Here is a 10,573-nt window from a genome sequence, read left to right on the forward strand (position 1 = left end):
AAACCAGAAACTAAACCCAAATGTTCATAGAAGCGTAATTCAATAGCCAAAAATTGAAAATAACCCAAATGTCCATCAACTGACAACAAAATGTGGTATATTCATACAATGGAACACTATTTTTCCATAAAAAGAAATGAAATACTGATGACACATGCTACAACATAGATGAGCCTTAAAAGCATTAAGCTTAAATGAAATCAGTCATCAAAAATCATGAATCATATGATGCCACTTATATGAAATGTCCAAAATAGGCAAATCCAAAGAGATAGAAAGTATACTGGTAGTTGCCAAAGACGTGGGGAGGTGAGAATGGAGACTGACTACTAACAGGCATGGAGTTTCTTTCTGGAGTGATTAAAATGTTCTAAAATTAGTGGTGATGGCTGCTCAACTCTGTGACTATACGAAAGGCCACTGTCTGTACCAGATAAAATTAGAGTAAATTGCATGGTAGGTGAATAATATCTTAAGAAAGATATTATTTAAAAAAAAGAAAAGAAAAATTAAATAACGTAAAACTGAAATGTTTGGTGTTTATTTGAAAAGTATACTTCCTTTACTTTATGTTCCTTAAGAAACACTAAAAGTTAAGAAAATAAAAAACACATGACTGACTTTTTGCGGATTTGCTCAGGCAAACAAGTTCTAGTCCACTGAACACATAAACTGTGTTTGTCTTCATGTTTCACTGAACCATGCCCTGAGATGTGTTTTTGAAGAGAGAAAATGGAAAGATGGTGAGAAAAGTAGAGGGAAAGCCTAATACTTGATTTGCACAAAGACACATACTTTTGATAGGTCCAGCTCTAGCCATTATTCACTTATTCATAAATCAGTATTAGAACCCATTAATATTAAAAGGATTTATCTTTCAAATTCTGAGGTGCTGGATATTTTCTTATCCATACCAATTTAACATCACATGTTGGGTATCTATTTCCTATCATGTGCTATGTATGGCAGGTGCTTAAGAGACACTAAGATTAAAAAAGAACCTTCATGGGTCTTACAATCCAGTGACTGAAGCAAAAACAAAATACTACATAAATTCTTGTCAAACTACACAAGCCATAAGTAGAATAAGTCAAAGTACCAAAGGGGGGAAAAAAAAGTCCATTAGAATTCCATACCCAGCAAAAATATCTTTCAAAATAGAGACTTTTTCAGACAAACAAGACAGCAAAGTGGCATTATAAGAAACGCTGAAAAGGGTGTCTGGGTGGTTAAGTCGGTTAAGCATCTGACTCTTGATCTCAGCTCAGGTCTTGATCTCAGGGTCGCGACTTTAAGCCCTGCGTTGAGCTCCATACCCAGTGTGGAGCCTACTTAAAAAAAAAAAAAAAAATGCTGAAAGCTCTCTCTCTCACTTGAGGAAAATACATCAAAACTTGGATCTACACAAAGGAATTGAGAAGTGTTTCAAAAGGTATGTATTAAGGGGCGCCTTGGTTGCTCAGTCATTAAGCACGTGGCTTTGGCTCGGGTCATGACCTCACAGTTTGTGAGTTCGAGTCCCACATCCAGTGATCTGGAGCCCCACTTTGGGTGAAACACAAGTCCCAGGTGAACACCGCTTCTCTTTGTCTCTGCCCCTCGTGGGAGTCTCCCTTTTTCTCTCTCTCTCTGCCTTTCACTCACTTGTACCCTCTCTCTCAAAAAAAAGAAAAAAAAGAAAAAAGTATATACTAAAGTAGATATAAATTATTCTAATTTTTAAATTTCATGTCTATGAATAACATACGTTAAGTCATACTTCTGTAGAAATAACATATATAACAAGAATAGTACATAAGGGGAGAAGAAGAAAATAGAAGCATATTCTTGTAATATTATATTATACATAAAGATATCCTGTGATAAATTAAAGAGGTATATTATAAAACCAAAGACTCAGTCTTTGTGACCTCAAGTTAGGCTTAGATTTGCTAAATTAGATTTCATCGAAGTCTGCTCTTCAAAATTACTGTTAAGGAAAGGCAAGCAGAATAGGAATACTCATTTGCAAACTATGTATCTGACAAAGCTTGTACCTATAATATGTACAGAACTCTTACAATTCAATAAAGCAAATATCCCAATTCATAAAGAATATGGACAAAACGTTTTAAGATACTTCACAAAAGACATGAAGAGCAAATAAGCATATCGAAAGATGCTTAACATTATCAGTCATTAAGGAATTGCAAATAAAAGCACAATGATGTACTACTACACATCCACCAGAATAACTAAGAACCAAGACTAATTAAAAAAAAAAAAAAAAAAAAAAAAACAAGCCTTAGGATTTGAAGCTACCAGAATGATCATACACTGTTGACTAGAATGCAAAAATGGTAAAGCCATTTTGGAAAAGAGGCTGCTTATAAAGTCAAAAATTTACTTCCTTTACAACACAGCACTCCCACTCCAAATTTATTTATGAGATATGAAAACAAAAAAACTGTATTCAAATATTCACAGCACCTTTGTTCATAGCAGCCAAAAACTAGAAACAACTTAAATACTGATCAACTGGGTGAATGACAAGCAAATTATGGTATATCCACTGAATGTAGGTGGAAATGGAATACTACTCAGCAATAAAAAAGGAACAAACCACTCAAACGGTATCGACAACAATGAATTTCAAAAGCACGCTAAGTGAAAGGCAGACACCAAAGATTACATACCGTATAATTCTACTGATAGGAAGTTCAAGAAAGATAAAACTAATGTGACAAAAGGCACTTTAGCAGTTGCCAAGGACCTCACGTAGGAACAGGGGACAAGCTACAAAGGGGCACAAGGAGCTTTCTGGGGTAACAGAAATGTTCTCTATTATGAATGTGGTGGAGGATACACAAGTATATGTATTTGTCAAAGGCACTTAACTTTATACTTAAAATTGGTAAATTATACTGTACGCAAATTATACCTTAATAAAACTTCTTTTTTAAACGAATGAATGAAACATGTGCAGTACACCTGGGTGAGACGGGGACAAGCAAATCAATGCAGGCCTGGATGTGAAAGATCACCTCCTAAAGGAGATTACCGAAGATGACACCTCAACTATGGCTGGAAGAATGGGTAAGGAGGATCAGCCAACTGAGAGAAGAGAAGCGTAGGGCACCGGCAATTCCACGTTTTCAACATACTTAAGAGTCCAGCTTGCGTGTGATCAACATATACACCGAGAAATAAAGGTAGTGTGGGTCAGTCTAGGGTAAGGAATCATAAATGCTCAGTTCAAGAGTTTGATTCTCTAAGTATGTTTCAGAGAAACATGATAGAATCAAAGTGGTATTTTAAGATTAATTTGAATGCAGAAAACAGGAGGGTCTCTAAGAGGAAAAACCCAAAGCAAGCAAACCCCACGATAAAAGTGTAAACTAAGGAATTTCAAAAACTAAGTTAAGAGTAGATGGACTAAAGACCACTGCAAACGGACCAAGAGAACAAGCAATTCATTAGAACTGGAGAGGAAGAAGAGGGAAGGATTACTGAAGTTCTGGCCCTGAGTGTCTGGGAGAAACTGTCACTTAACATGAACACATGCATAACACTTCTTAAAACAAAACATTATATAAACAATGTTAAAAAAAAACAAACAAAAAAAACCCATGAAAAATACTTGCTATGCCACAAGAAGTTAATACCTCTAATACACAAAAAGCTCTTACGAATTAATATGAAAAACAACAAAGAGAATGAATCAAGAAACTAAAACAATCAATAAACAGACGAAGATAAAGTCAGCCTTATTAGTATCAAAGAAATACAAATGTAAAAAACAATGGTATATCTGACAACTCCAAGTGATGATGGGACTGAGGAAATGAGCACTGGTGCATTGTTGGGAAATAAAAAATGGTAAAAGCCTTCTGAAGGACAGTATGACAGTGTATCAAAATTACAAACATGTATACATTTTTAACCCAACAATTTTACCTCCGAGAAATCCAATATATAGGAGATAACGGGACAAATGCACACACAAAATATGTGCAATCAATGCCTACACATGTCAAAAATAAAAAACTAAGGTTCTAGCAAAATGGCCTTGGCCAAATAAGTTACAGTACATCCATACAACAAAATACCAGAAGCCAATAAAAAAAAAACATACTATAGAGTACAGCATACAAAACAGCACTGTAGTATATTCCCATAATTCCTAAGATTTATATAAAATCTTCTGACCCTATGCATACATGCAGAGAGAAGCCTAGGAGAATGTTATTTAAAAAATGTCAAAGATGATCATCTCAGGTATTTGGATTCAGAAGGACTTTTAATCTCTCACGCTGTTCTGTACTAAGAGAAAAACCATGATTCTCTAGAATCTTTGTAAACAGGTTAAAAATACTGAAGAGCAATATCAGAAAAAGAAATGATTCGAAAAATGATGAAATAATTAACTTAAGGTAACCTTGGAGAATCAATAAAATATCTCAGAGAAAGTGCCTCGGTGCAACTGAAAATGGAGAAACAGAAAAATGGGGAGGCATGCAGCCCATTAACTACTTTCAGTTTTCAGTTCCTCTCACTACCTTTTTCATTTCTATTTTATAAATTCCAGTTTTTAAACAAGCAAAGGGAGAAAAAAAAAGAGCAAGACAGACCAACCAACAGACTTAACTACAGAGAACAAACTGATGGTTACCAGAGGGAAGGGGATGAAGAACAGGTGAAACGGGGGGTAAGGGCTAAGGGAGTGTACCTGTGACGAGTGCTCGTGTTGTACAGAAGTGATGAATCACTGTACTGCATACGTGAAACCAGCATTACAGTATACGTTAACTGGAATTTGAGTGAACACTTAAGAAATAAATGAAATAAATTCCAGCTTTTAACCTAGATTTTGGTCTCTAATCTACATTCATTTTGTTTTCCAAATATATTAAGCAAACTAGATTCTCTCACAATTTACATGTACAGAAATTCAATGAACAAAAATCACTGCAGACAAATAGTACTTCTGATTCTAGCTTGATACTTTTGTTTCTGACATCCACTTTAAAGCCTACAAATAATCTACCTATGAAAAAAAGCCTACCAAAACCAAAAATAACAGCAAATAAAAATTTAAATGAGGGGTGCCTGGGTGGCTCAGTCGGCTGAGTGCCTGACTCTAGACTTCGGCTCAGGGTGCGATCTTGCAATTCGCGGGCTCAAGGCGCTGCGTCCAGCTCCGGCAGGCAGTGTGAAGCCTGCCTGGGATTCTCCCTCTCCTTCTCTCTCTCAAATTATATGAATAAACTTAAAAAAAAATTAAGTGATTTTCATAGAAAAAGTATAGAACAGATTAAAATGAACTAAAATATGAATATTAAGCAATATTAACTTTCAACTGATTTTTCAGAAATAGCAAATGTAAACACGAGGTCTGAATTTATTCTATTCACACAGAAAGTGATTCCCAGCATCCTCAACTCATGGCAGCAAACAAACAGTCAGAAAGAGAAAGTTCTTAAATTTTCTCCTTACAAAACAATTACTTCATCTATCCTTACAGTATATGTGAACCAAAATAGCAAATAATTACTTTTAATTTTTACTTATTTATTTTGAGAGAGACCGAGAACACAACTGGGAGAGGAGCAGAGAGAGGGAGAGAGAATCCCAAGGAGCTGTAGGAATATAAGAAAAAGAATTAACTTTTTCTAGATGAATGGAGCAAGATCACAAGATGGTTGAACTGAAGCTAGGATATGAATGCAAAGCCAGAAGCAGAGAAGAGGGAAAACGGAGGCATTTCAAGGCAAAAGAGCAAAAGTAAGAATACAGAGAAATAAAAGTGCCTCTGAAAATAGAATTCTGATAGAATGGGGCCAGATCATAGAAGGCATTACCTGACAATGCACTGAAAAGTCTGGACTTAATTCTAAATAATGGAAGTGACACAATCTAACCAAGACTTTAAGAAAACTCTCCTGACAAAGAATGAATTGGGAAGAAAGGGATGGAAGAACGGGGAAGAAAAGAATGATAACAGAAAGTCTGATTAAAAACTAGGGCCTGAACTACGGTGCTCAATGAAAATGGAAACATGGAAACGTTAGAAGAAATATGTGATAAGCGGGGCAGGGCACATTGGTGGCTCAGTCAGTTGAGCAGCGTCTTGATTTCGGCTCAGGTCATGATATCATAGTTTGTTGAGTTCAAGCCTCATGTTGGGCTCTACACTAACCGTGCACAGCCTGCTTGGGATTCTCTGTCTCCCTCTCTCTCTGCCACTCCCTCACCTGCACGCTCTCTCTGTCTCTCAAAAATAAATAAATAAACTTTTAAGAAAGATACATGTGATAAGGACTATATAGATGTAAATGCTGGGTACAGTTTGGTCAGAGAAGGAGCAAAACACAAGCCCACCTTGAGAACGAAATGAGTTAGTACAAGTTTAGGCATTTAAGACACTCACCTAAACTTCCATTCCGTCTGAGTGTTTCTTCATTTATTCTAGTATTCTATACATTTGACACTTTTAAAAAGCATTTTAAAAATTACATTCATCTAAGGATACTATTCTATTAAGTACAAATCAAATCAGTAGCATTGTAGGTTAATAGGAGCTTTTTCATTTCATTATCCTGAAATGGCTTTATTTTATATATTTTTGAACACAGATTTTTAAATACACTGAAAGAAATCACAACAGAGGTATGCAAGTAAATACTAATAACTTCACTTATTTATACTTAAGGTCCATCCATCTTTAGGGGCGCCTGGGTGGCTTAGTCGGTTAAGCGTCCGACTTTCGCTTAGGTCATGATCCCGCGGTTCGTGGGTTCGAGCCCCGCGTCGGGCTATGTGCTGACTGCCAGCTCAGAGCCTGGAGCCTGTTTCAGAGTCTGTATCTCCCTCTCTCTCTGACCCTCCCCTCTAATGCCGTCTCTCTCTCTCTCTCTCTCTCCTAGAAATAAATAAAAAACATTTAAAAAAAAAATAATTTTAAGGTCCATCCATCTTTAGATTTTCAGGGTCCCTATACTATCATTCCATAATGGAGGCTTCTGCTCCATTTAGGATAGAACTTCCACAATTTCAGAGACAGAATCAATTACAGTACATATAACAATGTATTATACTGGCTGTAACCGATGTGACTTGAGAGCAGATCAAGATATTTCATTACAAAACAACTGTCAATAACTAAGTATAAGTAAAGCCTTCAAGAAATGCTTTTAGACTCATATTCATAAAAACTACAAGTTAATGAAGACCAAATGAGCTGAAACAATCTTTAGACGAATTGTTTTACACTTCTCAAAAGGCTGCAAAGATGGCCAGGAAAAAGAAATCAATATGTAAACACCCAAACAGGAGATGAATTTCAGCAAAACAGGGGACTACGAGGGGGTCAGCTCCCTTGCATGCCCAATTCCCTTTAAATGCAGGACAACGCCAATGCCTACCATCAAGAACACATACTTTAGTCAGCCCTGGGTTTCTGAATCCAAGCTGACTTAACTTTTTAGAGCTTCAGTCTCCCAGTCTATCCAAAGAAATGTTATCACCGGGGTTTTGAGGGTTAAGTATCTACCAATGCCTGGCACACAGTAAAACCCAAATCTCGATACCATTCCCTCCCTTACTAAACAGCTCTCTCTTCAGTACACTCTCACATTTACTGTAGGGCCAGTCAGCAAAATTATGTGACTTCCCACACCCCGAGAGTCAAACAGTAAAGAAAATACGGTAAACTCTTTATACAGAGGAAAACGTAAAGCTAAGGAGGGACTGATGAAACGAAAAGCAGGAGAAGACTGAAGATTCAGACTGAAGGCCTAAAGAAAACTGTGATTTCAAAGTCAATAGAGTGGAGAGGACTTATTCTAGGAATTAACACCAAGAAAAAGCTTCATACCATGGTTTCAATACCATTTTCAAGGCGCGTGCATTTCCTTAAAATATTACACTGACAATTTATGAATACATAAGGTCCATGAGGATGGGTAAAAGATCTCACCGCTATTTCTTATAGCATTAACACATGGTCTCTATTAAATACTTACGCAATCCAGGCCCACGATAGTATTTCACAGGCTCCATAAACTCCATCATCCCTTCATTTACCCGTTCAACAATTATTAGGAGACTACTTGTGCCAGATACCGTGCTGAACGCTAGAATACAACGCTGGCATGACAGGGTAGCTACCTACACAAGGCAAGCGATCTAGTAGTCTATTCATTAAACAACATGGGACATTAAGACATTACTAAATTCTAAAAGTAAATAAAACTTTTTGCGTTAAACTCGACAAGTTCGATTAATTGTTCCTAAACAGTTTGTAACACATTTGTTACATTTAAACATCTTAAATTCTTCCAATCTTTTTATCTGTAAACTCTGGGCCCCCTATTTTAAGGAGGACAGTTGAAAAACCAGATAATAAAGTGAAAAATCTAAAAACCACACCTCATGAAAAATGAAGTTTTTGGCCCAGAAAAAGACTCAAAAAACATGGGAAGTGTCTCTGCATTTTAAAGAGGTAGCAGACAGGTTTGTTCTGTATCTTTCCAAAGGGATAAACTTGAAGCAACGGGTAGAAAGTTATCTGGAGGGAGATTTCTGTCTCAATGTGAAGAATTCTAATAATTCAAACTATGCAATAATAATTCAGCATTCCATTTCTATCAGAATCTATAGTATTTCTATACTTTACAAGACAGAAATTTTCATTTAATCCTTGAAATAATCCAAAAAAACACAGGTATTTCCCCATTACAGTTTAGGAAACAGGAGTCTCTAAGAGAGGATCTTGCTAAGAAACTGGGCAAAGCAGGACTAGAACGGAGTCCCCAAATCTAATGGAAGAGGCTGTCTCAGCATAATGTCTTCCCAGGTCTCCACGCACTCAGGCACGCACGAAATCGACAGCTGTCAGGAATGGTGGCCAAGATACTCTAAAGCCTCTTCCAAATCCAATCTATTGGAAATACTGGTGGTAAGTATAAACATCAGGAAAACACTGAGCAACGAGTGGTCCTCTAGAATGCAAGCTTCCTTAGGGCAAGGACCTCATCTTCCCTCACCAATCTATTCCAGTCCCTAGAACAGTAATTGGCATATAACGTACTGAGTAACTATGTGCTAATATGAATAACCCTAATCATGTACACCACTACTCTACAATGTATATAAAACACACAGCACTATTAAGTACAGGACTTGGTAAAGTATCCAGCAACTAAAAAAACCAAATAAACTACTCTTAAAACTGTATCATACACTTAAAAATTGCCATCTAGAGCCCTGAAACTTAACCTAGTCGGTTTTCGGAAAGTCAACTGCAAAAAAAAAAAAAAAAAAAAAAAAAAAAAAAGCAAACCTTTTGGCAAACCTTACAAGTGGTCACTGTTGATAGTCTGTGCTTAAGGCATCAACTAGCATTCTAAGTGTGCTTGAACCCGTAAGAAAAAAGAGATTTATACAGATGTTTTCTGTATAAGACAAACTCACACCCAGATCTCTAGTCAAATCACATCTTAACAAATATTTACTAGGCTGACACTTCAAAGAGATCTGCTAATTTTACAGATACATGAATTGAGATTCAACATAATTCCTACTTAGAGGTACTCGGCATCCGCTTGGCATTACTGCGAAAGGCCAACAGGAAAAGCACAACATATGCAAACGTCGTTCCGTAATTCCCTAAAATACAAGGCCTAGAATTTCCAGACAACTCAAGGGATGTAAGAACCTGCAAAATCTTCAAAAGTTGTTTCTAATTCACTTTGCTTCACAGGTAAGCATACATCAATGCACACACTTTTCCTGAAGAATTACATAACAAGGCATAGCAACTACATAAAAGCTTTACTCCAATGTCACTAGATGAAATTGCACGTTTTAAAGATTCCTGGACAAAGATTCCTGACATTTAAAAGCATAGCTAATTCCGGCAAATGTAAATAGTAATTTAACGGAATAGTAGACAGTGGAACAGCGTACGCAGGTACTCCACCATTTGCCTGTTCACACCAATTAATGATACGTCGTTAGCAACTGGGTGTCCTCAGCAACCAACAGAAAACCCACAATCTGGTCGTTCCCGCACTTCTGAAGACTTAGAACCCCATTCCGCACAGCCATCTCCCAGAACAGGGCTCTTCCGTATCCTGGGCGTTCAGAACGACACGGCTTCCGCAGAGGCGTCCACGTTTTAAAGCCACCGACTTCCCCGAGAAGCTGCTCTCCGGACACCCGCGACGCCGACCCCCGACCGCGCCCCCCAGCGTGCCCGGGTCTCCGCGGCGAGCCCTCCCGGAGTCCTCAGCGTGACGACAGCCTACAGCACCCGCAGCGCCCGCGCTGGGCGAGCGGGGCAGTCGAGGGGACCTGTTACCGCCTTAAGGCAACGAGCTGGAGGCCCTGCCCTCCCCCTCCGCAACCGTCCCCGCCCGGCGAGGCCGCGACCCGCTGGAGGGCGTGGGGGCGCGCGACGCCCCCCCCCCCGCCCCGGGCTCGGGGCGCGTCTGCACCCGGGGTCCCGCGGCCGCGGCCAGCGGCCCCCGCCCCGGGCTCGGGGCGCGTCTGCACCCGGGGTCCCGCGGCCAGCGGCCCCCGCCCCCCCCCC

The 10,573-nt window shown here is 38.6% G+C and overlaps 1 protein-coding gene across 2 annotated transcripts in view; it reads right to left on the reverse strand.

Annotated features, from left to right (window-relative positions):
- CDK13 (cyclin dependent kinase 13) overlaps positions 1 to 10,573 on the reverse strand; it is a 119,264-nt gene that overhangs the window by 107,055 nt on the left and 1,636 nt on the right. The gene's annotated exons all lie outside the window — the stretch shown is intronic.

The sequence above is a fragment of the Hyaena hyaena genome, unplaced genomic scaffold, assembly GCF_003009895.1.
Source record: "Hyaena hyaena isolate Hyena2069 unplaced genomic scaffold, ASM300989v1 scaffold_133, whole genome shotgun sequence".
Taxonomy (NCBI): Eukaryota; Metazoa; Chordata; class Mammalia; order Carnivora; family Hyaenidae; genus Hyaena; species Hyaena hyaena.